The sequence below is a fragment of the Canis lupus genome, chromosome 22, assembly GCF_048164855.1.
Source record: "Canis lupus baileyi chromosome 22, mCanLup2.hap1, whole genome shotgun sequence".
NCBI classification, from domain to species: domain Eukaryota; kingdom Metazoa; phylum Chordata; class Mammalia; order Carnivora; family Canidae; genus Canis; species Canis lupus.
The window spans coordinates 22,071,952-22,084,251 of NC_132859.1; the positions used below are offsets into that span (position 1 = coordinate 22,071,952).

General features: G+C 39.1%; 1 pseudogene; it reads right to left on the minus strand.

The window, feature by feature from the left end:
* Positions 1-4,437: 4,437 nt before the first annotated feature.
* Positions 4,438-6,835, minus strand: LOC140614377 (cyclin-A2 pseudogene; annotated as a pseudogene).
* Positions 6,836-12,300: the final 5,465 nt, after the last annotated feature.

The following is a 12,300-nucleotide window of genomic DNA, read 5'->3' on the forward strand; positions in this document are numbered from 1 at the left end:
TTTTGTTTGGGCTTTTGATTCTTTCATCACTTTGGTCTGCAATTGGCATATATTTAATCTTTTTTTTAGAGTTTGCAATGATTTTGGAGAATAGCATTGGCAAAATTTCCATTACAAACTCAGGCAGCACATTTTAACTTTTTCCTATGAAAAAGTAAATCATTTAGCTTTGAGAATTTTGCATTTGAAACTCTAAAATTTGCATGCTATAAAATTACTTTAGGTTTTTAAATTATTCTAATATAACAATATTTATAGATTGTCAGTTAACTCTCATGTTAACATGTTTGAAATTGCTATTGAATTTTCCTAGCTTTGGAAACACACATACATCCGTATATAGAGATTAAGATCAGCAAGTCTTTGATGTTGCTAATATTTTTTCCATGATTTTTTTTTGCTCATTATTAAATTACTAATCCAACTTTAAAAAAAAAAAAAGCAAAGGTAGAGGTATCAATTCCAGACTTTAGGTATATTACAACACTGTAGTAATTAAAGCAGTATAATACCAACACAAAAATAAACACACAGATCGATGGAAAAGAAGACTCAGAAATGAACCCACAACTATATGATCAACTAATCTTAGACAAAGCAGGGAAAGAATATCCAATGGGGGGAAAACACACACACACAAAAATCAGTCTCTTTAACAAATGGTGTTGGGCAAACTGATCAGCTACATGCAAAAGAATGAAACTAGACCATTTCTTATGCCATACACAAAAATAAACACAAAATGGATTAAACACCTAAATGTGAGACCTGAAACCATAAAAATCCTAGAACACAGGCAGTAATGTCTCTGAATGAGCCATAGTAACACTCTCCTAGATAAGTCTCCTGAAGTGAGGGAAATAAAAGTAAAAATAAACTGGGGTACTTGGGTGGTACAGCCAGTTAAGTATCCTACTATTGATTTTGGCTTAGGTCATGACCTCAGGGTTGTGAGATTGAGCCCCATGTTGGGCTTCCTGCTCAGTGGGGAGTGTGCTTGAGATTCTTTCCCTCTGTCCCTCTGCCCATGTTCACTCACTCACTCTCTCTCAAAAAAACCTGTGATATACATAGGATGATATATAGGAACCTCATGGTAACCAGAAATTAAAAACCTATAATAGAAAAAAAAAAACCCTATAATAGATACACAATAAGTAAAAAGAATCCAAGCATAGCACTAAAGAAAGTCATCAACTCACAAGGGAAGAGAGCAAAAGAAAGGAATACAGTAGAAATACAAAGATAATGAGAAAACAATTAACAAAATGGCAAGAAGTACATACTTTTCAATAATTACTTTAAGTGTCAAGTGATTAAATGCTCCAATTAAAGACATGGTGAATGAATGGATTTAAAAAAAAAAACCCACCAACAAAATAAGACCAACCTATTTAATGGCTACAAAAGACTCACTTCAGGGGCACTTGGGTGGGTTCAGTCGATTAAGCATCTAATCCTGGTGTCCTGGGATTGAGCCCTACATCAAGTCTTTGCTCATTGGGGAGTTGTGCTCACACTCACACGCTCTCTCTCTCTCTCAAATAAATAAATAAAATCTTAAAAAAAATAAATAAAGACAAAGGGAGAAATTCATAGTAATACAATAGCAGGGGACTTCTTTAACATCCTACTTACACCAATGGATAGATCACCCAGACAAGGGGAAAAAAAATCAATAAGGAAACAGTGTCTTTGAACAACACATTAGCTGATTGGACTTAACATATGATAGATAGATAGATAGATAGATAGATAGATAGATAGATAGATAGATAGATCCACAAACGGAATACACATTCTTTTCAAATGCACATGAAACATTCTCAGGATAGATCACATGTTAAGAAACAAAACAAGTCTCAATCAATTTAGGAAGACTGAAATTGCTTCAAGCATCTTTTCCAACCACAAGACTATGAAACTAGAAATCAATTACAAGAAAAAAACTGAAAAAATCAAAACAAAAACACAAACACATGAAGGCTAACAAGAAATATGCTACTAAAACACCAATGAGTCAATGAAGAAAAAAAAAATACCTTGAAACAAATGAAAATGGAAGCAAAACACTTCCAAGTCTTTGGGATACAGCAAAAAAAGGGAAGTTCTATGCACGTGCTCTCTCTCAAAATAACAAAACAAAACAAAACAACTTTGATATACGTAGGATATTACATATAAACCTCACGTAGCCACATGTCAAAAATCTATAATAGATGCACAAAAAGTAAAAAAGAACCCAAGCATAACACTAAAGAAAGTTAAATAGTGATACAGGCCTACCTCAAGAATTTTTTTTTTAAATCTTAAATAAAGAATCTAACTTTACATCTAAAGAAATTAGTAGAAAAACAAAGCCCAAAGAAATAAAGATCAGAGTAGAAATAAGCAAAATACAGATTAAAAAAGCAGTGGAAAAGATCAATGAAACTAAGCTGATTCTTTGAAAATAGAATCAATTGAACCTAAGCCAGGTTCATCAAGAAAAAGGACTCAAAGGACCATCAAATAAAGGTCCATCAAAGAGAAAGGACCAAAGAGAAAGGACTAAAAAATCAGAATAAAAGAAAGAGAGGATTCAACTGACACCATAGTAATTCAAAGAAATTTAAGAGACTACTATGAGAAATTATGTGTCAACAAATTGGACAACTAAAAAAAAGTGGATAAATGCCTAGAAACAATCTTCTAAGACTGAAAACCTGAACAGATTACTAGGTAATGAAATTGAATCAGTAATTTAAAAATCTCTTAAACAAAAATCTAGGACTGGTTGGCTTTAGAAGTGAATTCTACCAAATAGTTAAACATAGGTAATACCGATCATTCTCAAACTATTCCGGGGGCACCTGGCTGGCTCAGTCAGAGGAACATGCGACCCTTGATCAAACTACTCCAAAAAATAGAAGAGGAAGAAATCCTTCCAAATTCATTCTATGAGGCATTACCCAGATACCAAAACTAGACAAAGACACTATAGTAAAAGAAAATTAAGGAAACAATTCCATTACAACTGCTTTAAAAGAATGCAATATCTAGGAATAAATTTAACCAAGGAGATGAAAGATTTGTATATTGAAAACTAGCAGACACAATGAAATTAATTGAAGGTAATACAAATAAATGGAAAAAAATTCCATGCTCATGGATTGGGAGAATGAACATTGTTAAGGCCAGAATTAACATTGTCAAATGTTAAAACCTAAAGCAATACACAGATTCAATGCAATCCTTATCAAAATCCCAATGGGATTTTTCACAGAAATAGAACAAATAATCCTAACATTTGCATGGAACCACAAAAACCCTAAATAGCCAAAGCAATCTTTAAAAAAATTTTCTCTTATTTGTGTATAGTTGACACACAATGTTACATTAGTTTCAGGTGTACAACATAGTGATTTGACTTTTCTATATGTTCTGCTATGCTTGCCATAAGTAGAGCTGCCATCTGTCACTGTGCAATGCTAGTACAGTATCCCTGAGTATCCTCCATATGCTATACTTTTACTATTGTGCCTTATTACATAATTAGAAGCCTGTATCTCTCACTCTCCTTCACCCATTTTGTCCAATTTTTCCTCTGGCAACCATCAGTTTGTTCTCTGTATTTATAGATCTGCTTCAGCTTCTTTTTGTTTTTTAGATTCCATGAGTGAAATTATATGGCATTTATCTTTTTTTTTTTTACTTATTTTGCTTAGCATAATACCCTCTCAATCTATCCATGTTGTCACAAATGGCAAAAATCACATCCTTTTTATGGCTGTGTAATATTCCTGTGTGTGTGTGTGTGTGTGTGTGTGTGCGCGCGCGCGTGCATGCACACCACATCTTTATCCAGTCATCTATTGATGGGCACTTGGGTTGTTTTCATACCTTGGCTATTGAAAATAATACTGCAATAAACATATGGGATGCATATATCTTTTTGAATTAATGTTTTCATTTCTTTGGTTAAGTACTCAATAGTTGAATTATAGGATAAGATATTTCTGAAAGGTTAAGTAATTTCTACACCCAACATGGGGTTCAAACTCACAACCTCAAGATCAAGAGTGGCATGCCTACTGACTAAGCCAGCCAGGCACCCCTGGATAAGGTATTTCTATTTTCAATTTTTTAAGAAATGTCTATACTGTTTTCCATAATGACTGTAACAATTTACATTCCCACCAACAGTGCATAAGGCTTCCTTTTTCTCACATCTTTGCCAACAATCTTTTTGTCTTTTTGATACTAGTTATTCTGACAGGCATGAGGTGTATCTCTTTGTGGTTTTGATTTGCATTTTCCTGACTGAAAAGATGCTCAACATCACCAATTGTAGGTCTACTGTCCATCTGTATGTTTTCTTTGGAAAAAATGTGTAATCAAAGGTCTACTTTTTTAAAGATTTTATTTATTTATTTATTCATGAGAGACACAGAGAGAGAGAAAGGCAGAGACACAGGCAGAGGGAGAAGCAGGCTCCATGCAGGGAGCCCGACATGGGACTCGATCCCCGGTCTCCAGGATCACACCCTGGGCTGTAGGCGGTGCTAAACCTTGGAGCCACCAGGGCTGCCCTCAAAGGTCTACTTGATTACTATAGCTTTGTAAGCATATTTTGAGATCTGCAATTGTGCGCTTCCAGCTTTGTTCTTCTTTCTCAAGATTGCCTAGCCAAAGAAGAAATAAGAAAGTACAAAACTGGAAACATCACTCTATGTTACAACTCTATGGCAAACCTGTAACAAACACTATGGTGTCAGCATAAAAACAGACACATAGATCAACTGAACAGAACAGAGAGCTCAGAAATAAACTCATGCACGTAGAGTCAATTTATGACAGAGGAGGCAAGAATATACAATGGGCAAAGTATAGTCTCTTCAATAACTGGTGTGAAAATTGGGCAGCCGCATGCAAAGGAATGAAACAGAGCTACTACCTTTTTTTTTCAGAGCTACTATCTTATACCACACACAAAAATTAATTGAAAATGAATTAAAGCCTTGAACATAAGAACTAAAACCATAAAACCCCTAGAAGAAAACATAGGTGGTAATTATCTTAACATTGGTCTCGGTGTTTTTAGATTTGACACAAGAAGCAAAAATTAACAATTGGGACTATATCGGGCTAAAAAGCTACTGCACAGCAGAAGAAACAATCAACAATTGTTGGAAAAGGCAACCTGAGAAAGGAACTATTAGTAAATCATTTATTTTTCCTCCAAATCCATTTATCAGTTCTTATTCTTACTGTGCTGACAGCTGGCATCATTTATACTTTAAGAAAACCACTTAAAATTTGCCAAATATCTAAGATAGTTACAGGTACAAAAGACATACAAATTAAAACCTTTTACAAAGTCATAGATACTATAATTTGTCCTTGACTGTAACTTCTGTATTCCGAAATGACTGCAAAACTAAAACCTTAGAAAAACTGTACACCTTGTACTTTGGTTTATATCTTGGAAAGAAAGGCTGTTTCACTGTTACACATTTAGTGTCTCTGGTGGGTTGAGGAGAGAAACACCATGATACCTTGAACTTTTACACTTTTCTCCTGTTGACTGTGGTGCTCTGAGGTAGGTCTGGCGAAGGTCCATGAGACAAGGCTGGAGACTCTCCAACGGATATGCAGACTTCTGAACTAAAGATTCAGGCCAGCTCTGTCCTGTGGCTGGGGAGAGTGCCAAATGAAAGGCCGCCCCAGCCACGACTGACAGCAAATACTTTAGGTATGGGTCAGCATCCATCAAAACCCAATTCTCCTCAAAACAGTGCAAACTTTCAACTTCTCAGCTGGCAGGCTGCTGGTGCAGAAAGTATTGGGCAAGAAACCGATTTGTTGTCAGTACAGCAAGGTCAAAAGCAAGCACTCTAAAAAAAAAAAAAAAAAGGCAAGCACTCTTTTATATTCTTTTTAATTTTTTAAAAAGATTCTTATTTATCCATTCATGAGAGACACAGAGAGAGAGGCAGAGGGAGAAGGAGACTCCATGCAGGGAGCCCAACATGGTACTTGATCCAGGGTACCTGGGATCATGCCCTGAACCGAAGGCAGACAGACGCTCAAGCACTGAGCCACCCAGGTGTCCCAAAAGCAAGCACTCTCAAAGCTAGGTGCTCCGTTCTCAGGATGTGCGTCTTGCTATAGGTATCACTGGTAATGCGCACCAACTCTGCTGTTTCCGGAGGGTGTGTTTCTTCAAACGTTGAGGCTAACACAGACAAATGCAGGGTCTTATTCAGTACTTTATATTCTTCTCCTACTTCAGTTCACCAGTCCACAAGAACAACCCTCATACTGTGAGCGATGTCTGGCTGTGTCTTCCTGAAGCCACTTCATGCTTACAGGTCACCTCCATCTCCCTATGGTATGTGTGAATGTCCTCATGGTAGTCCGACACTTCATTGACACTCACTGGCTTTTCATCCTCTAACAACTGATATGTCCATGGCATGTGGTGACTCAAAACTACCATCCATTGGATAGTCAAAGGTAGCAGTGGTTTTTCTTGGTCCAGGTAAAGTAATAACTGAATTAAAAGTCCGCATGTTTTCATGTTCTGTTTTCTTAGATTCAGCTGACCTCCTTGGAGTGTGTTCTTCTGCTTCATTCACATGAATGGTAAATGCAGGCTGTTAATGGTTTGCTTTCCAGGCAGGAACAATGACCTGCTCATTGTTTATAGGAAGATACTTAAGAGGTGCAATCCATCCTGTCTTGAGCCTCTGCTGTGGTGCTGGAACATGTGGGTTCCTGGCCTTTAGTACCACCAGCCTGGGATGGGTGGGGGTTGCTGGGCAGGTGCTGCCTTCTGAGGGTTGAGGGTTTTGTTTGTTTTTTAGAGAGAATCTTAACCAGGCTCCATGTTGGAGTCTTAACCGACCGAGTCACCCAGACGCCCTGTGGTTGAGGTTCTCCTGGTCCTCTTAGAGATCCATATCCCGGCCACAGGTCTGGACTTAGAGCTGCCCAAAATCACTGCTCCCAGGTCATGGTGTGATTAACCTGTGGCACCAAGTAGCATGTAATCTGTCCTGCTGACACCAGCAAGAGATGCTCGAGCGTAGACACTGCCACAGCCCAGGTCAGCCTGCCCACTGGGGATCACACAGCTCTGAGGAAATTGTAAAAGGTATAGGCAGGAACTGCCAGGTGTAGAGGGCTAAAGTGGCTCCCTGTAAATCATATATTTGAGAAGGGATTAATATCCAAAATATATAAAAACTCATACAACTCAATACCAGAAAGAACCAATCCAATTAAAAACTAGAGGATTGGAATAGGCATTTTCCCCCAAGAAGACATACAGATGGCCCACAGGTATGTGAAAAGATGCTTAACATCACTAACCATCAAGGAAACACAAATCAAAACCACAATGAGATTATCATTTAACAACTGTCAAAAAGGCTATTATCAAAAAGACAACAAATAACAAGTATTGGCAAGCAAGTGGGAAAAAAGGAAACTTCCTGCGTTGTTGGTGGGAATATAAATTGTTACAAAGCCATTATGGAAAAATAGTATGGAGGTTCCTCAAAAAAATTAAAAATAGAACTACCCTATGATCCATCAATTCCACTTCTGGGTATTTATCCAGAGGAAATAAGAACAGTAGCTTGAAAACGTATCTGCCTCCCCATGTTCATTGCAGCATTATTTATAATAGCCAAGACATGGAAGCAACCTGAGTAAGAGTCCATTCATGGATAAATGGGTAAAGAAACTGATGTATAGGGGATCCCTGGGTGGCTCAGCGGTTTAGCTAGCACCTGCCTTTGGCCCAGGGCGTGATCCTGGAGACCCGGGATCAAGTCCGGCATCGGGCTCCCTGCATAGAGCCTGCTTCTGCTCTGCCTCTCTCTCTCTCTGTGTCTCCCATGAATAAATAAATAAAAAATCTTAAAAAAAAAAAAAAGAAAAGAAACTGATGTATACACTCCCTCAAACACCCACTCCAATACTCCACAGGAATATTATTTGGCCATAAGAAAAAAAGAAGGAAATCTTACCACTTGTAACATGGATGTGGCTTGAGGGCATTATGCTAAATGAAATTTGACAAAGACAAATACCAAATAATCTCACTTATATGTGCAATCTAAAACAAAAACAAAATAAAAAACCAAACTCATAGATACAGACAACAGATAGGTGGTTACCAGCAGTAGGGATGGGGTAGAAGAAATGAGTGAAGGGGGTCAAAAGGTACAAACTTCCAGTTATAAAGTAAATGTGTCCTGAGGATACAGTGTACAGCATGGGGACTATATTTAAGCATTCTGTATCGCAGATTTGAAAGTTACTAAAAGAATAGATCTTTATTAAAAAATATTTTTATTTATTTATTTGACAGGGAGAGAGAGAGCTAGAAAGCACAAGTGGGGAGAAGAGGGAGAAGCAGGCCTCTCACTGAGCAGGAAGCCCGAAAGAATAAATCTTAGAAAAGTCCTCACCACAAGAAAAAAAAAATTGTAACTATGTTGACAGACATTAACTAGACTTACTGTAGTGATCATTTTGAAATAGTTTGAAAATATTGAATCATTATGTTGTATACCTGAAACTAATATGTTATATGTCAATTATACCTCAATATAAACAAAAACAACACAGGCTGAGTCCAAGTTTTGGTGACCAACCAAATAAGCTGTTAGAGTCTTAAGAGCTAATATTTAAGTCCAGAATCTCTAATAAGTGCATGCATATCAATGAATTCAGCTCCCTCTAATGTTACATTCTGTTCTGGCTTTAAGCCTTCAAAACACACTCCCATAATTATTTCCCAGATTTCCTTTTTTTTTTTTTTTTTTTTAAGATTTTATTTATTTATTTATTCACGGGAGACACAGAGAGAGAGGCAGAGACCCAGCAGAGGGAGAAGCAGGCTCCCCGCAGGAAGCCAAATGCAGAACTCAATCCCAGGACCCTGGGATCACGCCCTGAGCCAAAGGCAGATGCTCAACCATGAGCCACCCAGGTATCCCTTTTCCCGGGATTTCTGCCAATATATGTTAGGAAAAACTCTTTCTTTTTCCTCACTCTAGCTATGGGTGTAGTGGTAACAAGTTCTTGAGAATGTGCATGTCTTTGCAAGGCAATCTGTCCCAAGTGAGGAATCTCAGGATCTTCAAGAAAAGGTTAGCTTTCTCAGCCAGCCCAGGAGGGCAAACTATGACCACTGGCAAGGAAAGCTCAGAGAGACCTGAAGGTTGCTGTTTGTTTTGTTTTGATTCAATCCAGTTTAGTTTTTTTTTTTTTTTTAAGAAAGCTCTATGCCCAACGTGGGGCTCTAACTCACAACCCTGAGATCAAGAGTCGCATGCTTTAATGACTGATCTAGCCAGATGCCCTGAGACTTGAAATTTTAAGATTCTATTTAGTCTGAGTCCAACCAGATGTTGCCATTCCAAGTTTTGGGCATCATCTTCCCCAATCAATATCCTAAATGTCACATGAAAAACTTAATGAAAAAAAAAAAAAAAGAAAAACTTAATGAGGTTGTGAATTCAACTGATGTTGTAATTCTATAATCTGCACGATTTCGTTTGGTTTCAGGAATGTCAGTCAGCCCCCCAGCTACATGAAATGATTCTATTAGGTCTGGCCTGGAGGCTCTCTGGTCCTTGGACTGTGACTTGAACTGAGAGTTTAAGGACCTGAGCTTGCCATTCATTCTCAGAAGCACTCCAGTGGGTGCAGAATCAGGCCCTCCTGTGTCCTCGCAGACATCATTACTGCCGTAAAGGTCAAGTGCAGCCCAAGTCTCAGGGGCTCCCAAGGCACTTGATTCATCACAAACAGAGGTAGTAACTTACTTGTGATGCCATCGCATGTCACGGATTATGAGCATCCCATTGCCCACCCGCAGGGAGCTCATCATTTCACTTGAATCCAAAGGCACCAGCAAACCAATCCCCAAATCCAAACTTTGAAGGTTTTTCCTGAGACCATTCCTGGTACCATTTCATCAGCCAGCATTCAGTCAGAAAACAAAGTAAACCAGTAATTTTAAGAGGAAAAATGTAATATAAAGAATAATTAGCTAGTAAAAGTTTGGCTAACTACTAAGAAGGGTAAAAGGGTGCACGGAGGTGCAGCAGTAGCTGCGCAGAGAGCAGGCTCTGCCCCGAGCAGAGGGCAGAGGAAGAGTGAGTGCCCGAAGGTACTCAGAAACTTAAGCGGGGTGGAGGGTGGGGGGGATGGGGGGGGTGGGGGGGTGTCCCGCTCAAGGCTGAGGCTCGAACCCGTGAGGGGACAACGTGGTCACCAGCTGGCAAAGGACAGATGTGCACAGGGTCCAGAGTTTCTGAATCATAACAACATGGGGTAAAGAGACGCAACTTTGGAAACTAGAGACAATAAATTAATAATGGACACACTGCTCACTGGCAGGAACTCTAGGAAAGCAACCTGCTAATGTGGGAATGTGGGAAATCCTATAAGCCAAACGACCAGGTTTCTTCAATAACTGAATGGTGGAAAAACAACAACAACTGAATGGTAAGAATAAAGTAGGGAAATCCTGGGAGGCTTAGAAAACTAAACGCAGTACGTCGTCCCTGCCTGGATTCTGTTCCAAACAACACGATTGCAAAGGAAGGACCATGTGAAAGGAGAGAACATGAATACAACAGGATGTTTGATATTAAGAAAATGTGAAAATGGGGATCCCTGGGTGGCGCAGTGGTTTGGCGCCTGCCTTTGGCCCAGGGCGCGATCCTGGAGACCCGGGATTGAATCCCACGTCAGGCTCCCGGTGCATGAAGCCTGCCTCTCCCTCTACCTGTGTCTCTGCCTCTCTCTCTCTCTGTATGACTATCATAAATTAAAAAAAAAAAAAAAAAAGAAAAGAAAATGTGAAAATGTTCAGTTTGTAGGTGTGATCATGGTATTGTGGCCTAAGGTTTATCCCTAGGTGAAACCTATTTATGGGTAAAATAGGTCTGGGTTCAGCTTTAAAGTAATCCAGGGAGTGGGGAGGGTGTTCATAAGTGAAAGAAAAGTGGTTACAAATGGATAATCTCAGAAGCTTCCTTGTGGGTTCAAGGACATCTATTGCACTAGTCTCTGTACTCATATATTTGAGATTTTTCATTATAAAACATCCTAAGAAAAATAAAATCACATCCCCAGCAATTAAAAAGATAGTACAACTCACCTCAACATTGGGAAGTTTATATGCTCCTGCTCTGAGAGGCAGGCAGTGAAAAAACCAGGCTCTAGCACAGCCATGCTGACCTTGGGACAGGAATATGGAGAAAAGCACCCTCAAGTCAAACTCCACGAGGATTTCTTTTCCCATCTCGCTTCTCCAGCCTTAAACCTAGCTAGAGGAGCAGAAGCAGACAGCCTCATGGTTAAGAACGTGCTAGAGCCAAAACACCTGGAGTAGAATCCTGGCTCCTTCATTACTAGCCATGGGACTTAGGCAAAGCTACTCAACCTTTGGGATCCCTCCGTGGCTCAGTGGTTTAGGGCCTGCCTTTGGCCCAGGGCATGACCTTGGAGCCCTAGGATCAAATCCCAGATTGGGCTCCCTGCATGGAAACTGCTTCTGTGTGTGTGTGTGTCTTTTGTGAATAAACAAATAAAATCTCTCAAAAAAAAAAAAAGAAAAAGCTACTCAACCTCCAAGAACTTATTTTCTCAATTTGAAGGGACTGCCAGGGATTAAATGAACAATGCTAGTTCCTGTTTAGAAGCGTGTTTCACTCAAGGTTAAATATTACACGAATACTTTTATTTTTTAAGATTGTATTTATTAAAAAAAAAAAAAGATTGTATTTATTTATTTATTTATTTAGAGCATGAGCAGGGGGAGAGGCAGAGAATCCCAAGCAGATTCTGAGCTGAGCTCGGAGCCCAGTGTGAGGCTAGATCTTGTGATGCTGAGATCATGACCTGAGCGGAAAAGGAGAGTCACTTGCTAAACTGACTGAGCCACCCAGGCTCCTCTGAGTACTTCTTAAAAATTCCAGCAAATGGATTGCTATTTAACACTTTAATGATTTTGTTTTTTAGCACTTAGCTCCTGACAGGAGCTGAGGTTTAAAAAGGAGAGAGAGAGAGAAGGAAGAAGGGAATGTCAGGGAAGAACAAAGGAATATAATGGAAGCTTGCAACCTTCTTTCACCCCCATTACCATGGTGCTGTTGGGGGTGGGAGTTCCTGATTTCCATCTTTAACTCGAGTTCTAATTAAAGACATACATTTGAACTTTAAAATCAGAGAAACCCAGGAAGAAAAATCGCAATGGTGCCAGCCCGTTCAAGCTGAAGTCAAGCCTAAGGA